The sequence below is a fragment of the Mustela erminea genome, chromosome 11 (assembly GCF_009829155.1).
Source record: "Mustela erminea isolate mMusErm1 chromosome 11, mMusErm1.Pri, whole genome shotgun sequence".
NCBI lineage: Eukaryota > Metazoa > Chordata > Mammalia > Carnivora > Mustelidae > Mustela > Mustela erminea.
The window spans coordinates 105,033,205-105,051,107 of NC_045624.1; the positions used below are offsets into that span (position 1 = coordinate 105,033,205).

Below are 17,903 nucleotides of genomic sequence, written 5' to 3' on the forward strand. Positions count from 1 at the left end.
CTTCAGCTCAGGTCATGATCCCAGGGTCCTGGGATCCAGCCCCACCATCAGCATTCCCGCTCAGCAAGGAGCCTGCTTCATCCTCTCCCACTCCCCCTACTTGTGTTCCCTCTCTCGCTGTCTCCCTCTGTCAAATAAATAAATAAATAAATAATCTTTTAAAAAAAAAACAAAACACACACACTTGAGGCATCTAGGTGGCTCAGTGGGTTAAGCCTCTGCCTTCGGCTCAGGTCATGGTCTCAGAGTCCTGGGATCGAGCCCCGCATCGGGCTCTCTGCTCAGCAGAAGGCCTGCTTCCCTTCCTCTCTCTCTCTGCCTGCCTCTCTGCCTACTTGTGATCTCCATCTCTCTCTCTCTCTCTGTCAAATAAATAATAATAAATAATAAATCTTTTTAAAAATTTAAAAAATAACAAAAAAATACACTTTATTCAAAAACCACATGTTGAAGTCACATTAAAATAAATAAATAAATAAAGGAAGGAAGGAAGGAAAGAAGGAAGACTAAAGACCCCCCAAATCCTCTCCTCCACTAACAATAAAATCATTGGCAAAAATGGTCGATAACAACCTTTTCAAGACTCTGAAAAAAAAAATTTTTTAGGACTCTGAATATTAACCGAAGGCTTACAGCAATCCAGAGAGCATTTATTTCAGAAAAACACCTAAATCACAGTAAGAACAGTTAGCTTTATGGCATTTTAACTTGACCTATTCCCATCCCGCAGCTCCCAGGTACACAGGAGCCTTGAAAATCAATAGTCTGCAATCACAGTGAAAACCAGGAGTCTCGCAGCCACTAGAGGCTACAGAATGGGGTTAGAACTTCCAAAGTCTCATTACCAGATAATTGTCAGTATTTGACCTACCTGGAAGACCCCATTTTGAAGACTTTTTTATTAATTTTTTTAAAATTTTAATTTCAATATAGTTAACATACAATGCTGTATTAGTTTCAGGTGGACAAGACAGTGATTCAAGAACTGCATACATCATGCAGTGCTCATCATGACAAGCACACCGTTTATGGAAGTCTTCTTTTCACCTGACTCTGACTTGGAGTTCCCTGTGTGAACAGCCTTGTCTCTGGAGGCATTTGTTAGATGTTTAAGCATCACTGCAGTGGTTAACAATTGGGACAAACAAAAGATTAAGCAAAAAGCCTATCAAGGGAAATCTGGGGAATGAAAGAAATGTCCATAAGGAGCTTTGAAAAACATCAAAATATTCCTGGAAATCTAAAAGGTCCATTGACAGGTATGGGGCTGTTCACTTTACCAGGGCTGTGCACATGCTCAGAAAAGAGCTAAGAAGACCCTTGTTCTCAGCTGTGACTGACCTCGAAGCTCTGCGCAAGCAGGAAGTGAAGCAGAAGGCAGAGTTGTCAACCTGGCTGAGTGTGAAAGATCTACGTCCCAGCACACGTGGGGAGACCCTCGGCAGAAACTGGGAATCTTATTGGTTCCAGGCATTTATGCAAATCTCTGTCCAATCATTAACTGATCACCCCGCTAACAGAGGTCACACACAATGAAGAATACAGACTTTACAGATTTAGCTCAGAAAAATCATTAGGCTAACAGCAACAACAAACCCTGAAGAGAGAGAAGAATCTGATTTCCAGATTTGCCACATAATATTTTTTTCAAGTCCTCAGACTATTCTTTATTTACATTTTAACATGAAAACTTACATATATGGAGAAGAGTTTGAAGAAAGTATATGATTCCCATATACCCACTACCTAGAATCTACAATTAACATTACACTGCATTTTTATCACATACCCATCCATCCCTCTATCGACCCATCAATACATCTCTTTTTCTCTTCATTCTTTTACAGTACACTTCAAAGTAGGTTGCAGATCATCAGTATCTGTCCCCCCATTTTAGCAGATGTAGAATTACTTAGAGTTAACACTTTTTTTTAATTTTTCTTTTCCTTAGGTAAAATTTCTATACAAAGAAATGCACAAAATTTAAGTATACAGAAACTTGTGAAACCTAAATCCCTCTCAAGATACAGAACAAGACTCACCCCCCAAAAGGTCCCTCATACTCTTCTCAGTAAATCTCTCACCCTTTCCTAGCCCCACAGAAGCAATCACTGCTCTGATTTTTCTACCCAGATTATCTTTACCTTTTCCAGACTCAACCATATAAATTGACTCAAACAATATGTACTCCCTTATGTAAGGCTCCTCTTACTCAATACAAGGATTTTTAGAACCATCCATACTATTTTTTTAAATATATTTAACATTAATTTACTACTTAATGAAAACAACTATCAAGATGAGACAGATAGATGTTCACTACAATAAACAAGGGGATTAGGTAGTATTCCAAACGAAGACTAAATTCTAAGACTAAGATGATGTGGCACCTTTTTTCCTATGTGAATTTGCTTTCAAAGAATTAGCTGATACTTTCCCAATAAAGACAGATGGAATGTCCATTTTATTTAGCACATCAATGTCATTGGATCCAATGCTAATGAGGTCATTAGAGTCAATATTGTGAACTATGGCTGGTTTGTATCCTGTTCTCTATGAATTTAAAACCTTTACATCAAAATTACAATCAAGTCTTCTAATCAACACAATGAAAGCACCAGATGAATTGTCTTTCAGTGGTGGAGCCGTTATAGGTTCACAGGCATTTTCTAGTTTTGAGTTAATCAAAAAACCTTTTAAACCTTCAGCTGGGAGTCTATAACCAAATCTTGCTGAGAGGTCATCAAATGTCTGAGATGCATTTTCAAAATTATATGCTAAAATGTCTGTTTCTACAGGTTGTAGGTGTAAGAATGCAAAGAGATGGATAGTCAAGATGGTATAGACTTGTATGGCTATATGCGCATCACTGTGAAGAACAGCATCTCACTATAAAATCACCAGACTAGCTGATGGGGTAAGGATGAAATGCTATCTCCTCTGCACAGTGTCTGGGCTGAGATCCACATGGATGAGACCAAGACCCACCAATGCCTTAAATACAGTTCCAGTCACATTGTTAGAGATGCAAGCAGCTAGAAGGTTGAACGCAAGAACCCAGTCACCAACCTGGGAGCCATGCTGACATAAGCACTTTGGGCCTAACATGAATCATCCCCAAGACTCAGCAAAAGTCAAACCTGCCACATAATACTATATTAAATGTGTAACTTTTAACAACAACAAAAATGTAAAATATGCAAAGAAACAAAATTTATGGCCATTAACATGGAAAAAAGCAGTCTACAGAAACTGTTCCTGAAGAAGGCCAACCATTGGACTTACTGGACAGACTTGATTAGTTTCCTATGACTGCCATAACAAGTTATCATGAATTTGGTGGGTTTAACCAGCGTAAATTTATTCTCATATGGTTTTGGGGATCAGAAACCTGAAATGGAGGTGCAGGCATCACCACATTCCATCCAGAGTCTCTAGGGAAGATTTTTTTCCTTGTCTCTTCCACCTTCTGATGATTGCCAGCACTCCTTGGCTTGAGGCTCTATCACTCCAATCCCTGCCTCCATCTTCACATTACTTTCTCCTATTTTGTGTATCTCAAAATTCCCTCTCCCTATCTCTTATAAGGATGCATGCAATTACATTTACAGCCAACTCAGGTAATCCAAGATAATCTTCCACCTCTCAAGATCTTTAACTTAATCACATATTTTTCCATAAATTACTCTTCTGCCATGAAAGCCAGGCTTCAAGGTTTAGGATATGAATATATCATCAAAGACAACATTCAGCCCACCACAGAAATTTTAAACCAGCTATTTAAGATATCTTCAAGGAATGAAAGGAAACCATGTCTTCTGAACTAAAGTATGAAAGCAATGTCTTACCAAATAATACCAATAAAGAAACTGAAATTATAAAAAGAACAAAATAGAAATTTCAAAGTTGAAATGGAATACTATGCAGCCATCAAAAATAAAATCTTCCCATTTGCAAAGATGTAGATGGAACTAGAGAGTATTATGCTAAATGAAATAAGTCAATCAGAGAAAGACAACTTTCATATGATCTCTCTGATATGAGGAATTTAAGAGGCAGGGTAGGGAGTCGTCTGGGGTAGGGAAGGAAAAAATGAAACAAGATGGGATCCGGGAGGGAGACAAACCGTAAGAGACTCCTAATCTCAGGAAACAAACTGAGGGATGTAGGGGGATGTGGGGTAGGCTGGGTTATGGACATTGAGGAGGGTATGTGCTACAGTGAGTGCTCTGAATTGTGTGAAACTGATGATTCACAGAACTGTACCCCTGAAGCAAATAATACATTACATGTTAATTTTAAAAATAATAAAATTAAAAAAGAAATTTTGAAGTTGAAAAGTACAATGATATAAATTAAAAATGCACTTAGTAGTGCTCAATAGCAAATCTGAACTGACAGCAGAAAGCAAAGTTGAAGATAGGTCAATTCAGATTACCCAGTCTGAGTAGCAGAAAGAGAAAAAAAAATTTTAAAAATTAAAAACACTCAGAGATCTGTGGAACATAATCAAGTGTACCAATAGGACACAATGGGAATCCAAAAGGAAAAAGGAGGGGGAGAAGAGAGAGAAAGAGGAGATGAAGAAGAGAAAAAAAGAGAGAGAGAGAGAGACAGAGAGACAGAGTGAACCAAAACAAACTTAAGGAATTAGTAGCCAAAACATCATATCTTTGATGAAAATATTAAAAAAAAAACTATACATCCAAGAAGCTCTATGAACCCCAAGTTGGATAAATCAAGAGTTCCACAAATAGACATATCATAATCAAACAATCAAAAGATAAAGATAAAGAAGGAATCTTGAAAGAAGCGAAAGAAGAGACTGATCACATAGAAGTGAGTCTAAACAGAATTAACAGTTGACTTTTCATAAGAAACCATGGGGGCCAGAAGATAGTGGGATAACTTATTTATAGTGCTAAAAGAAAGTAAAATGTCAACGAAGAATTCTGTATTGGGCAAAACTACACTTCAAATATTAAGGACAAATTAAGATTTTTTTTTTAAGATTTTATTTATTTATTTGACAGAGATCACAAGTAGGCAGAGAGGTGGGCAGAGAGAGAGAGGAGGAAGCAGGCTCCCTGAAGAGCAGACAGCCCGATGTGGGGCTTGATCCCAGAACCCCGGGACCATGACCCGAGCCAAAGGCAGAGGCTTTAACCCACTGAGCCACCCAGGCACCCTGGACAAATTAATAATTTTAAAATGGTCCTCTCAATTGATGCATAAAAAGCATTTGACAAGATTCAGCATCCGTTCCTGATTAGTACAATCCCAAGTATAGGGATAGAGGGAACATTCCTCAACTTCATAAAATCTATCTATGAAAAACCCACAGTGAATATCATACTCAATGGGGAAAAGCTGACAGCCTTCCCTTTGAGATCAGGAACAAAGATGTCCATTCCCGCCACTGTTGTTCATCATAGTGCTAGAAGTCCTAGCAACAGCAACCAGACAACAAAAAGAAATAAAAGGTATTCAAATTGGCAAAGAAGCAGTCAAACTCTCTCTCTTCACAGATGACATGATACTTTCTATGGAAAACCCAAAGACTCCACCCCCAAACTACTAGAATTCATACAGCAATTCAGTAATGTGGCAGGATACAAAATCAATGTATAGAAATCAGTTCCTTACTTATACACTAACAATGAAAATATAGAAAGGGAAATTAGAGAATTGATTCCATTTACTATAGCACCAAGAACCGTAAGATAGCTGGGAATAAACCTAACAAAAGAGGTAAAGGATCTGTACTCGAAGAACTACAGAACACTCATGAAAGAAATTGAAGAAGACACAAAAAGATGGAAGAGAATTCCATGCTCATGGATTGGAAGAATAAACATTGTTAAAATGTCTATACTGCTTAGAGCCGTCTATACTTTCAATGCCATTCCAATCAAAATTCCACCAGCATTTTTCAAAGAGCTGCAGCAAACAATCCTAAAGTTTGTATGGAACCAGAAGAGACCCTAAATTGCTAAGGAAATGTTGAAAAAGAAAAACAAAACTGGGGGCACCACATTGCCGGACTTCAAGCTTTACTACAAAGCTGTAATCACCAAGACAGCATGGTACTGCCACAAAAACAGATACGTAGACCAGTGGAACAGAGTAGAGAGCCCAGATACGGACCCTCAACTCAGTGGTCAAATATCTCTGACAAAGTAGGAGACAATATACAGTGGAAAAAAGACATTCTCTTCAATAAATGGTGCTGGGAAAATTGGACAGCTATGTGTAGAAAATGAAACTCGACCATTCTCTTATACCATACACAAAGATAAACTCGAAATGGATAAAAGACCTCAACGTGAGGCAGGAATCTATCAGAATCCTAGAGGAGAACATAGGCAATAACCTCTTCGACATCAGCCACAACAACTTTTATCAAGACATTTCTCCCAAGGCAAAGGAAACAAAAGTGAAAATGAACTTTTGGGACTTCATCAAGATCAAAAGCCTCTGCACAGCAAAGGAAACAGTCAACAAAACAAAGAGGCAACCCATGGAATGGGAGAAGATATTCACAAATGACACTACAGACAAAGGGCTGATATCCAAGATCTATAAAGAACTCCTCAAACTCCACACACACAAAACAGATAATCATGTCAAAAAAATGGGCAGAAGACATGAACAGACACCTCTCCAAAGAAAACATACAAATGGCTAACAGACACATGAAAAAATGTTCATCATCATTAGCCATCAGGGAGATTCAAATCAAAACCACATTGAGATACCACCTTACACCAGTTAGAATGGCCAAAATCAACAAGACAGGAAACAACAAGTGGAGAAAGGGGAACCCTCTTACACTGTTGGTGGTAATGCAAGTTGGCGCAGCCACTTTGGAGAACAGTGTGGAGATTCCTCAAGAAATTAAAAATAGAGCTACCCTATGACCCTGCAATTACACTACTGGGTATTTATCCCCAAGATACAGATGTAGTGAAAAGAAGGGCTATCTGTACCCCAATGTTCATAGCAGCAATAGCCACAGTTGCCAAACTGTGGAAAGAACCAAGATGCTCTTCAATGGACGAAGGGATAAAGAAGATATGGTCCATATATACAATGGACTATTACGCCTCCATCAGAAAGGATGAATACCCAACTTTTGTATCAACATGGACAGGACTGGCTGAGTGAAATAAGCCAAGCAGAGAGAGTCAATTATCATATGTTTTCACTTACATGTGGTGCATAAGGAATAACACGGTAGACATTGGGAGATGGAGAAGAGAAGTGAGCTGGGGGAAATTGGAGGGGAAGACGAACCATGAGAGACTGTGGACTCTGAGAAACAAACTGAGGATTTTGGTGGGGCTGGGGGTGAGTCTGGTGGTGGGTACTGTGCAGGGCACATATTGCATGGGAGCACTGGGTGTGGTGCATAAACAATGAATTTTGGAATACTGAAAAAAATAAATTAAAATTTGAAAAAATAAAGACAAAAAATGAGAAAATTCACTGGAAGCAAACCTGCCCTACAGAAAATACTGAAGAGTCCTTCAAACTGAAATGACAGGACATTGGAGAGTAACTCGGAATCATATAAAGAAATAAAGAACACCAAACAGCATAAATGTATCTTCATTTGTAACTCTTCTTTTCTCCTCCTGGTTTAAAAGATATCTGCATGAAGTAACAATTACAAGTCCATGTTGATGGATATACAATTATAAAGATAAAATTTGTACAAAAATCACAGCAAAAAGGAATAGGGAGAAAATGGAGCTACAGAAACCAAGTTTTATATAATACTGAAATGAAGTGGCTATAAATATATAAACTAGATTTGTTAAAGGTTTTATTTATCTACTTGAGAGGGAATGTGCATGCAAGCTGGGGGAAGGACAACAGGGGAGGAACAGACTCTGCACTGAGCACAGAGACCTGCAGTGGGCTTGATCCCACAAACCTGAGACCATGACTTCAGCGGAAAACCAAGAGTCAGACACCTAATTGACTGAGCCACCCAGGAACCACCCTAACTAAATAAGATTTATAGGTTCACATGAAAAAATATCCAGAAAATTGCAAATGGCAGAACCATACTTCTATTATAATCAAAATGGTTTAGGTAACAAGTAGATAACTAGTTCACTATCTAATAAGGTAAATAAAACCAATGACAGATATATACACATAAAATTTCTAGAAAAATATTTAAGAATGTATGAATAGTAATTTACTGAAAATGGAATTGGGGGAAGAAAAAGTTTTACTCTCTCTTTATAGCCTTTTCAGTCATTTAAGTTTTTTATACTCAAAATTTATTCATTATATAATTTTTTTTTAAAGATTTTATTTATTTATCAGAGAGAGAGTGGGAGAGAGCAAGCACAGGCAGACAGAATGGCAGGCAGAGGCAGAGGGAGAAGCAGGCTCCCCGCTGAGCAAGGAGCCCGATGTGGGACTCGATCCCAGGACGCTGGGATCATGACCTGAGCCGAAGGCAGCTGCTTAACCAACTGAGCCACCCAGGCGTCCCTCAATATATAATTTTTAAAGAATTAATCAATATTCTACATCAGTAGTATGAAACTTCCATCAGATATATATATATATAAGATCCCCTGTTGGTATTACACATTAAATTCCTATTACAATACACACCTGAAAAGCATCTTACACACCCTCCACCTGACATGGGAATCTATTGTATATTTTCCTACCAATATCCATCATATTTTTTTTCTTCAACTGTATTCCAACTATCTATTCATTTGCAAATACTTATTTGAGGATCCAGTCTGTTGTGGAACTAGATTCTAACTTCAGAATCCCTATCCTTACAAAATTTACATTCTATGAAGATACTGCAGGGTACATTACTATGAGGGTATGTTATTACAAATATGTAAGTAGACAAAATAATTATAAATTGATTAATGCTGTGGTGAAAATTAACAACAGATAAAGAAGAGAATAAAGGTGGAAGGAATTTTCTAGATATGTCTAGGACAGGAAATTACTTTTTAGATGGGTGAGAGACAATCTCTCAAAGGAGAGATAGTTGTGCTGATAGGTAAAGAATTTCAAGGATAAAAACAAATCAGCTCCATCTTCTCCATTGGAGAAGAACATTACATTCAGGAAATAAAGCATGTGCAAAGTCCCTGAGGTGGAAAAGAAGTCCATGATTTCAAAATCCAGATATAGATATAAATACATATATAGATATATATAAGTCATTTTTCATAATCTTATTTCCCCTCCAAAGACTCAAAAGTCCATTGGAAGAAAAGAAGCAATGCCCTCCACAAAGTACCCAATCAAAGGGGCTTGCCTTAATTAGGTATCCCAGGAGACAATCTTATACATGCGAGCAAAACAAAAACAAAAAACACCAACCTTTCTACTCTTCCTCTGACCCTTAAAAAACTTATCAATAAAACAACATTTTTCCAGTGTCACTTAAAAGTGTACTAGTAACATCAGCCAATGTTCAGAGCAACACTCAGGACCTTACCTCACTTAGCATGACTCCTTTTGCAAGTTCAGAAGACAGCTTTGTCACCCTTTCTCCATTAGTGCTGTCCCAAGAAATAGGACCCACCTCAATTAAGCTTGAAATTTCAGGACCTCCTTTCCAAGAACTCAGCCTCATAGGCCACAATATAATTCTTACTCACTTGGACGTGGACCACTCATCCAAACTAGATTTCACGGAAGAGGCAGGACAGTTGGGGATGTAGAGGGAAAAACAGCATCGATAATCTGGTCCTTAACAACTTCCTACTGAAGTTCCTGGGATAAAAACCTCTAATCAGGCCACATGAATTGTACTGTGTCTTCACCTTCATTTTTTCTTCCATGTTCTTGTTCATGTGACTCACTCCACTCAGGACTGTGCATTCAAAGAACATCAGAGTCTGAGCAGATATTAGAAGTGAGTGCAATTCGATGGGAGAGTAGTGGAGACTGAGACAACCAGGAAATGCTTGGGTAGAAACGTAAGGCATTCAAATCCAGACTTTAAAAAAAAAAAAAAAGAAAGAAAATACCAGACTAGTCATATCAAACTCATCTGCAGGCTGAATCCACTTAATGGATCATTCATGCAGTGTGTGACATCCCTAGTTCCACACATCTAGATTTTGCCTTTTCTTTAAGGCTTTCAGGTCTTGTCTTTCCCCTAACATTGTGCGCTGACCCCCTGAACTAACACTTTGCCTCTGTCTCCACTTGATGGAAAGAAACGTAAAGAATATGGAACCAGAAGACTTGAGTTAAACTCACTTGCTCACCTGTAATTGAAGGCAGTATCTCTGACTCTCAGTTTCCTCATTGTAAGATAACAACACCTACATCAGGTGGTCACTGTGAAGGCTGAATCAGAAAATACAAGCAAAAATCACTATATAAATATTAATTCAAACTGTAATTGTTGATCTTCTTCATCCTCGACTTAGAAATAGCTTTTGCTCAGGGCTAAATTGATTAATATCTCACTTTCCTGAGTCTTTTCCTGTATAAACTTGCCCAGGAAAGTACCCAGCACATTTGATCAGTGTTTTGGCTTATGGTCTGGTCTGTACAGTAGCAGTGTACCTCTCTAACACAGTGCAGTGTAACTCAGAGGCTTCAAGTCTTACTTCACAGCATAACATAATTTTTTTTTTTTAATTTACCAGTACATTTTTGTATTTGACCAGATACAAAAGGGAGCCTAGGTATGTATATATGCCAATAAACAGCAGACATAAAAAGAAAAATTTAAGGGGCGCCTGGGTGGCTCAGTGGGTTAAGCCACTGCCTTCGGCTCAGGTCATGATCTCAGGGTCCTGGGATCGAGTCCCGCATCGGGCTCTCTGCTCAGCAGGGAGCCTGATTCCCTCTCTCTCTTTTTCTGCCTGCCTCTCCATCTACTTGTGATTTCTCTCTGTCAAATAAATAAATAAAATCTTTTAAAAAAAAAAAAAGAAAAAAAAATTTAATATAGCTATTTTGTACCTACCTATGTGAACTCTTTATGATAATGAATTCAATTTGCATATACTTTTTATCTACAGAATATTTGAAACATCCTCACAGATTTCCATTACTGCTGTCATTGACTCATTCCTATTAAAACCAGTTATCTTGTCAAAACGCCTGAAAATACTTTCCAAAAGTGATTTGCCACAAACAGGATGAGTCAATCATAGGTAAATCACTTGTCTATCTCCACTGTGACTTACAAAAATAAATTTGCATTCAACTTCCAACATCAAGGACAATCAGAAATACACACATATAGACAGACTGACATCCACGGACACTCAGTATCTTCCTGATTTAAATATGAGGACTTCTTTGTATTTTATTCCTTCTTCAAGAATACATATTCATCCAATGAACAATTCTCACATTAGAAATTAATATCTGCAGATTGTGAGGCTATTATTAACTTAAAAGCTATTTTAAAATCTTATAATGCTGTTCAGGGATAAAATCTATAAACTTTAGGGTTACCTTTCACTGATCTAAATTTGGTATAAATCCTACTCTATCATAGTGAAGTGGAAAACCACAGAATTAAATACCTGTTATTTCCAGAATCATTTAACTTCTCCATACAAAGCAAAAGGAGACAAAAATGGGATTTTCTAACTTCAAATCACATCATCTAGGAATTCATACTATCACAGTTTTATTTCTTTTGTGTTTCACTGATAGTATTTTCAACTATGAATTCTCTGAAACTGTTTAGTAATAATTACTGCTAAGACATACAATTAAACCACAGGATATAATTTTTACGTATAGTATAAATTTTTACTCTTAGAGTTGGCTTTTGCAAACTAATAATCCTCTGTCTATATAAATTTGTGCTACAACTTATTTTTATGAAGAATCAGTACGGATTTGAGATTATGAATTCCTAGAGGACAGCATACCTAGCTTACTTGCATTGAATCTTTTACAATTATTTGATTCATGATGTATCTGCTCCTTAGAGTCACGTTTATTGCTGTGTTTTATAACAAATAGTACCTTTTCTTGTAAATAAACATTCTTCCTGGAAAAGTCTTTTTTCTTAGAAAGCATTCCCTGTGATCTTTAATTTCATCTTTCAAAGTTTATATAGATGTTGGTTTAATGACTTGAATAATTTTATAGATTTTTTTCCATTGATATCAAAAATTAATTCTATTAAGAATGAAAATAACATTTGAATGGTGTTTCCCAGCTGAGAAAAATCTATATCCATCAGGAATATATATGTACCAGGAAAATCAGAAGAAGCAAAACTGTGAAAGATATCCCTATAAGAATGGTAAATAACATAGGAAAAGTTCAAAAGAAAAGTGTTTAAGATCAGCTAGGGCACATTTTAAAAAAATAAATTAGATTCATGCATTTGGTGTGGAAATAAGAGAAAAATATAAAAAGAGTTACCCATTCAGTATGTTTCAACAGCCAGTTTTATTAATCAATTGCACAGTGCTTTGTGAACATTAATTAACTAAAGATGTAAGGTCTATGATCTTCAGTACATTTTGTAATGGCCTCAATCGGTCTTCAAAATGCCAGATGACTAATAAGAAGAAGCAGACACCTGACAGATGATGTTACAAAAACTGTCTCCATGTGAATCCACCAGCTCTTCAACTCTAATTCCATTGCTGGACTTATAAGAAAACAGGAAGTGTCAGAAAAATAAAATTTGAAAACAAAACTTAAAAAAAAAAATCTTAAGCCAGTAAGACCATGTCAAACACACACACACACAACCCTGGATCTCATTTGAAGCATGTTACACAATCCTGATTTTTTTTTTTTTTAAAAACACATTGTACTCCTCAACCTATACTATTTTTAACACACACATATATACACCCCCAAGCAAATAATTGTGTTTCCTGTTTATTTAAAAGAATTATAAAGAATTTCCTGTGAACATGATTTTTAAATTAGGGAGGAGAAAATCAAAAGATTCTTTTCTTCCCATACCTCAGGAAATGAAATGGAAGCTTTGTTAATAATCTTTCTGAATATCAGTACAATGCTGAATGTTACTCCGAGCAGTGATGATTATGGTACTAAGGAAACAATACCAAGTCTTTCACGACTGAAAATATCTTCTGAAAATATTAAGTTTAGTGAATCTCTGGTGTGTAGCTAAGATTTCTTAGTAATGTTTTTAAGCAATGTGTAATATTTTGTCAAGTTCTCAAACATACTCAGCAGGAGAAAATAAAATATAATGAATTCATTATCTACATTTTTTATACTACTTTAGAAACTTGAAGTGCCTAGGAAATCATGCTTTGCCTTCCATTGACTCTACACCTCCATTCCCGAAGGTTAATAACTGACTTTTTTTGTACAGTAACCTTTCTTAGTCTTTCCTCACTGGCATACTGCCTACCGTCTGTATGCTCACAAGCTGTAGGAGAAATCAAAATAACAAATCAAACAAAGCACTGAATGCAAAGCATAAAATAAGAGTTCCCGGCTCATCCTGCCCTGTATTTAACTTCGGGAGTCACGAAAAGTAACCAAGCAACATTACTGAGTACTTATATAGCAATAAACTGTTTTCAAGCAATTGAAAGAGAGAGAAAGAGAATACAAATTGAATAAGTCACAGCTGAGAACTTGGTCAAAATGGATTCTTCTTTTCTGGCATTTTTTACGAATGTTCGTAATGATGAAACAATTAGCATAAAAGAATCATTTATGGCCTTCTGAGTTGGGACTATCTAGCTCTATGCCATTTTACAAAAGTCTCTGGGTAAGTCATGTCACTTCTCTGAGCATCAGTTTATTCATCTGTAAAATAATAATAATAATAATATATGTTGCACAATGTTACTAGGAGTTACTTAAGATGACATGTTTCACATAGGGCAGGTACTCAATAAATTACCACTGAGCTTATTATTTGTTGGTTTAAATCATGTTGTGTTCACATTTTTGCACAGATGCAAATTATAGCTGAGGTGCTTTATTAAAACACTGTTTTCTTATTAAAAAGTAATATACACAAATTGTACAAATGTTTAGAAAATGCTGAGAAGCAAATGAAAAAACGAAAATTACCCAAATCTTACAACTGAGATAATCACCATTAGCCTTTAGGTATATCTTCATGTCCCTGCATTCTCTCTCTCTCTCCCTCTCTCATTCTACACTCCACACTCATCCTAAACATGGTGAAAAGAACCCCTGCAGATGAGGACTCCGATGTGCAGTTCTTCCTGTAGCCCCAGCCACATATAGAGCAATCAACTTCATACAGAGAGGCTTAACAATTACCCCTCTGGGGGAAAATCAGTCTTGATCCTTCAGGTCGGGCAAAGTGAGAAGAATATACGGGCAGGAAGGAGCAGGTAGAGTTCAGAAAACCCCACCAATCTCCCATGAAGAGGAATCTACATTTCGATAAGGTCTCCAGATGAATTTGAAAACTGGCAAATTGGGGAATCCATACATTATAGGAAAATGGATTTTCTTCAATTTTATGATTGCCTAGTTCTGAGCAGTGGTACGTCAGAATCGATATTAATGTCAGCTATGGATATGTAGCCAATGAGCACACTCTGTCCTTCGAGTCTGAACTTCAGACGACAGCAGAAGAAGATGACAAATTAATGCCATCATCCTATCAGCTCAGCAGAAGAGAAGCATCCAGAGAAGAGAGAGTAAGACAGAACACGGAGCTCAGAACACAAGCAGTCAAGGACAATGGACCCATTCGCTTACTTATTCATTCATTTCTTTCAAGACGATATACACTGAGAACCTACTATGTGCCAAACAACGTGCTCTGTGAGGGGAATACAAGAATAAGCCAAACAGATCCAGCCCTTGCCCTTACTGAATTTATGACCCATTAAGACAGATAATGAACATTACACAAATAATCACAAAAACAACACATTCATATAAAGTCTTACAAAGGGAGATCTGACTCGGTAGGCAAGGGCCAGAAGAATGTGGTCAGGAAAGACTTCCTGAGAAGGTGACTAAAAGACTAGTGGGAGTTTATGAGGCCAAGAGAGGAGGCCAGAGTGTGTTCCAGGGAGATGGAAAATGTCAGGAAGAAAGACTTGGAGGTGGAAAGAAGAGTGACTCATGTGAAGAAATGAGCAGGCAGCGTACATGGAGTGCGGTGAAGATGGAAGAGGACGGTGGGAGATGAACAAGGGCAGGGAAGCAAGGAAAGTTCATGCGAGCCAGGACGGCAGGTTAGAACTGGGTCTTCAGTGCTTGTGAGGCAAGCAGGGGGAAATGAGAAGCTACAGTATTCTGAGGGATGATGGGGGGCATAGCAGTGAGGGAGGTAACTGGATGTAACAGGAGAGATCTGAGAGACGCTGAAAATAAGTATCCTAACCTTAGTTAAATCTTATTATCTTAATTTCCATTGTATTTATTCTTATTCTTGCCTTCCTATTTATGGCAAATGATGCTGGGTTTCATTGTATGGAAGTAAAACAGTTTGGGTTTTTTTTTTTTTTTTTTTTTGAAAGAGAGAGCACATGTAGGGTGGGGGGAGGGCAGAGGGAGAGAGAGAGGATCTTAAGCAGGCTCTACACACAGTGCAGAGCCTGTCACGGGGCTCACACTCACCAGCCTGAGATCATACATTTCTGCCCAAATCAAGAGTCAGAAGTTTAACAAACTGAGCCACTCAGGCATCTATAATTTTTTTTTTAATAAGGGATTTTTTTGGGGGGGTGGTGTTGTTTAGTGAGTTGATATACTTTTAGTAAATATCTCAATGCCAGCAGTTGTTTTTTTTTAAATGGGTTGGGTTTTTTTGGTTTGTTTTTTGGTGATTGCATTTCACTTTGTAATTTTTAAAATAGAACTGTTTTCATATACTATTAGATTAAGTCACATTTTACAAATAAAATGACTAAATGCAAATTCTTATTCTATCACATAGGTCAAAACTATATTTTTTTGTGGAATTAGATAGCAGTAAGTTATATAAACTTGTGAATATACTAAAAAAAACAGTAAACCATACATTTTTAAAGGATTAATTTTATAGTATGAATTATATCTCAATTTTTTAAAAAACTATATTATTGCTTCCAGACCTAAGCTTCCACTCTCAACTTTCCCTCTGTGTTGGATATAATCATTAATACTTACAGCTATATAGTACTACAGCGGAAAAAGATACACACACACACACACTCTCTCTCTCTCTCTCTCTCTGAAGATGGATACATGCATGAATGCCTTTGCCAAGCTCCCTTCTCTAGCAGCAGACTTAGTACCCAAGTCTTTAACCAGAGCAGCCATTTTCATCCTACACATCCCAGCAGGGCTACTTTAGTTGGCAGTGTGGGAGACCTTGGAGGATTACGATGATTGATCAGTTGATCGGTTGTTTGTTATTCTTTGAACTCGATCATCTGAATCAAGCACATATGAAGCAGCTACACCTAATTACCCTAAAGAGTATTGTTTCCCTGGACTCTGAGTCAGCCCACCTGTCTTACTTTCCTTTCTGACCTGACTCTTAAGTGTCACGGTCCTCCATGTTCTTTACCGGGATCTCTTCTCCCTCTAAGCTAGAGCTTCTCAAACCTTGACCCAGGTGACCATGGATCAGTAAAGTCAGAATGTCTAGGGACAGGTCTCAGGCATCAGAATTATTTTAAAGTTCCCCAAAGGATTTCAGTGTACAGTCAGGAAAGAAAACTCCTGTTCTTGATTCCCTCCCTAGATAATCTCATCCACTCAGTCACTTTAATTAGCATCTTTACACCAAAGACTCACAAATCTGTTATCTCCAGTTTTCAACGCCTTTACTGTTCAAATAAAAACAACACTAAACAACAAAATAAAATTTTACTTTTTAAGATAACATAAAATTCAAAAGCATGCTGAAGTTTAAGTAACTTCTTTCTAAATTTTTCTAATTTTCTCTCTCTTTTTTTGAGGTGTGAGATGCCTGTGTTTTGCTGGTATCTCAAAAAATTGACTAGAATGTCTGCTGGGAAATCAGACAAATGCTAGAATTTTCCTTTCCTTTCCTAAGTTTCCTTTCCTAAATTGCAGATGTTGGGGTGGAGAAGATCTCCAACTGAAGATCCCATAAGCATGAAAAAAATCAATATGTCTAAAAAAAGAACTCATCATTTCCTCATTTCCCCCAGATAAAACCTGCTCTTCCTCTCATGTTTCCTATCTCAAAGAATGGCCACCCAGAGGCCAAAGCAAAAAACCATGGGAATCATGATTAAGTCCTCTATCTTTCATATATCCTCACCTTCAATTAGAGACCAAGTAATATCACTTCTAACTCTTTAACAGGTCTTGTAGCTGTTTGCTTTCTCTCCATCCCCTTAACCACCATTTCCTCTCACCTGGAGCACAGCAACAGCCTCTTGACTGGTCTTCTTACCCACAATCTTTACTCATTCTGCACTCCCACCAAAATTGTATTTCTAAACACAAATGTCTTTGTGTACATAAAACCTTTCAGAGGCTCCTTCCTGCCTCCAGGATAGTGTTCACATTTCATAACATGGTTTATGAGGCTCGTACAAATCTCTCCAGATGCTTTCACCGCTCCCTCTGCTGCTAGCCCAATGCCCCCATCACTGCTTCACCTGGCTTCAGATTTTCTCCTCTGGGAAGTTTCTAGTCTCCCAAAACCAAGTTAGGTGCCCCTTTCACTCAAGCCCATAACATCATGCCCTTACTCTGTTACTGCATCAATCACTGATTTGACGGTCTTCCCAACTACAAATGAGCTCCTTAGGAGCGGAGACAATGTCTTATTCTTCATTGTCACCCAGTGCCTGGCGCACTGTAGGTGCTCAGTATTGTGGAAATAAGCAATTAATTAACTAATTAACTAATTAATTATAACCCTTAGTATCCCTTCCCACAGATCTCAACAAAATTTGCGTTAATCCTCTTCAAGA

The 17,903-nt window shown here is 37.4% G+C and overlaps 1 protein-coding gene and 1 pseudogene across 14 annotated transcripts in view; both read right to left on the reverse strand.

The window, feature by feature from the left end:
* The window catches only part of SUGCT (succinyl-CoA:glutarate-CoA transferase), a 787,044-nt gene that overhangs the window by 531,506 nt on the left and 237,635 nt on the right, over positions 1 to 17,903 (reverse strand). The gene's annotated exons all lie outside the window — the stretch shown is intronic.
* On the reverse strand, positions 2,275 to 3,873 carry LOC116569500 (annotated as a pseudogene).